Consider the following 2,852-nt stretch of genomic DNA (forward strand, 5'->3'; position numbering starts at 1 on the left):
ATCAAAACCCAGAAGAGTTGTGGTAGACAGCAAGAATAACATACAGCAAGAAAGCAAAAGGTCATTAAGAAGACAAGGAAGAAAGAGAAGACCGAAATGGATGTTAGAAGAGACTTTGAAACTTGCATTCTACTGTAGTGATGCTAAAGCAACTGGAAGAAATGAAGAGGTATAAGAGCTGGACATAAAATTTCAAAGAGTAGCTTGAAAAGACAGTCAAATATTACAGTGATATGAACAAAGATCTCGAGTTAGAAATCCCAAAGTGCAGAATACACTCAACATTTCTCAAGCTGAAAGAATTGAAGTAAAAATTCAAGTTTAGAATTGTAATACTGAAGGATGATTTGGGGAAAACATTCAATAATGCTGAAAGCATCAAAAGAAAACGGAAAGAATATACAAAGTCACTGTACCAAAAGGAAATGGTCAATGTTCAACCATTTCAAGAGATAGTCTATGCTCAAGAGCCAATGGTATTGATGAAAGAAGTCCACGGTGCACTGAAGGCACTGGCAAAGAACAAGGCTCAGGCCATTGAAGGGATTCAAATTGAAATCTGTCAACAACCTGATACAACACTGTAGGTACTCATTCATGTATGCAAAGAAATTTGGCAGACAGCTACCTGGCCAACTGATTTGACGAAATCCATATATGTGTCAATAACAAAGAGATGTGACCCAACATAATCAGAAATCATTGAACAATATCATTAAAATCAGTTGTAATTAACATTTTGGTAAAGATAACTTAAAAATGTCTGCAACATTACACCGGCAGAGAAAAGCCAGAGGTTCAAGATGGATTCAGAAGAATACATGGAATAAGGAATATCATTGCTGATGTCAGATGAATCTTAGATGAAAGCAAAGAATACCCAGTAGATGCTTGGTGGTTGTGGTGACTATGTGCCATGGTGTTGGTTCTGACTCATAGCGACCCTGTACAGGGTTTCAGAGGCTATAAATCTTTATAGGAGCAGAAAGCCCCATCTTTCTCCCACAGAACACTTGGTAGATTCGAACTACTGACCTTGTGGTTCGCAGCCCGATTCGTAACTGCTAAGGTACCAGAGCTCCTTAGGAAGATGCTTACTTGTGTTTCATTAACTATGCAAATGTTTTTGACTATGTGGATCATGACAAGCTATGGACAAATTATGGGAAATTATTATTCTGGAGCATTTCATTGTGTTTATGAGGAACTTGGACATAAACAAGATAGAAATTGTTTGAACAGAACAAGGCACGCTGAATGGTTTAAAATCAGGAAAAGTGTGTGATAGGTGTGCATTTCTTCACTATACTTAATCAATCGGTATGCTGAGAAAATAATCTGAGAAAATGGATTATATGAAGAAGAACTTGGTATCAGGATTGGAAGAATCTCATTAACAACTTGTTATATGCATTTGATACATCCTTGCTTGCTGAAAGCAAAGAGGACTTAAAATACTTTGTGATAAAGAAAAAGACCACAGTCTTCAGTATGGGTTTCACCTCAATGCAAAAAACCAAAAATCCTCACCACAGGACCAATGGATAACATCAAGATAAATGAAAAAAAGGTTTATTTATCAAAGACTCCATTTTGCTTGAAATCACCATCAAAACTCATGAAGCAGCAATCAAGAAACCAAACAAAAATTGCATTTGGCAAATCTGCTTCACAAGACCTCTTTAAAATATTGAAGAGCAGAGATGTCAGTTTGGGTAATAAAGTATACCTGACCCAAGGCACGATGTTTTTAATTGCCTCATGTCCATGTGAAAATTAGACAATCTATAAGGAAGATGATAGAAGAATTGGTGCATTTGAGTCATGGTGTTTGAGAAGAATTTTAAAGATACCATAGACTATACAAAGGCTTTCCATTGTGTGGATCATGACAAGCTATGAACAACATTGCTAAGTATGAGGAATCTGTACATGGACCAAGTGGCAGTTGTGCGAACAGAACATGGGAACACCAGATGGTTTAAAATTAAGAAAGTTGTGCGACAAGATTTTTTTCTTTCACTATACGTAGTAAACCTGTATGCTAAGTAAATAATTTTAGAATCTGGATTACATGAAGAAAAATGTGGCATCAGTTTTGGAGGAAGACTTATTTACAACCTGTGATATGCAGATGATACAACCTTACTTACTGAAAGTGAAGAGGACTTAAAATACTTACTGATGAAGATCAAAGAGCACAGCTTTCGGTATGGATTGCATCTCAATGTAAAGAAAACAAAAATCCTCACCACTGGACCAATAAACAACATTCTGATCAATGGAGAAAAGATTGAAGTTGTCAAGGACTTCATTCTTCTTGGCTCAACTATCAACACTCATGGAAGCAGCAGTCAAGAAATCAAATGATGTGTTGCATTAGGCAAATCTGCTGTAGAGGACTTTTTTTGGGGTGTTGAAGAGCAAAGACGTCAGTTTGAAGACTAAGGTGCACCTGACCCAAGCCATGGTATTTTAAATAACCTCATATGCATGTAAAAGCTGGACAGTGAATAAGGAAGACCATAGAAGAACTGATGCTTTTAAGTTATAGTGTTGGAGGAGACTATTGAAAGTGCCATGGGCTGCTAAAAGTATCAATAGATCTGTTTTGGAAGACGTGCAGCCAGAGTGCTCCTTGGAGGCCAGGATGGCCAAACTTTGTCTCTCATACTTCGGACATATTGTCAGGAGGGACCAGTGATTGGAGAAGGATATCATGTTTGGTAAGGTGGAGGGTCAGAGAAAACAAGGAAGACCCCCAGAGAGATGGATTGACAAAGGGGAAGCATCAATGGACTCAAGTGTGGCAATAATAGTGAGGTTGGCCCAGGATCAGGCAGTGTTTCATT

Source organism: Chrysochloris asiatica, unplaced genomic scaffold (genome assembly GCF_000296735.1).
Source record: "Chrysochloris asiatica unplaced genomic scaffold, ChrAsi1.0 scaffold00414, whole genome shotgun sequence".
NCBI classification, from domain to species: domain Eukaryota; kingdom Metazoa; phylum Chordata; class Mammalia; order Afrosoricida; family Chrysochloridae; genus Chrysochloris; species Chrysochloris asiatica.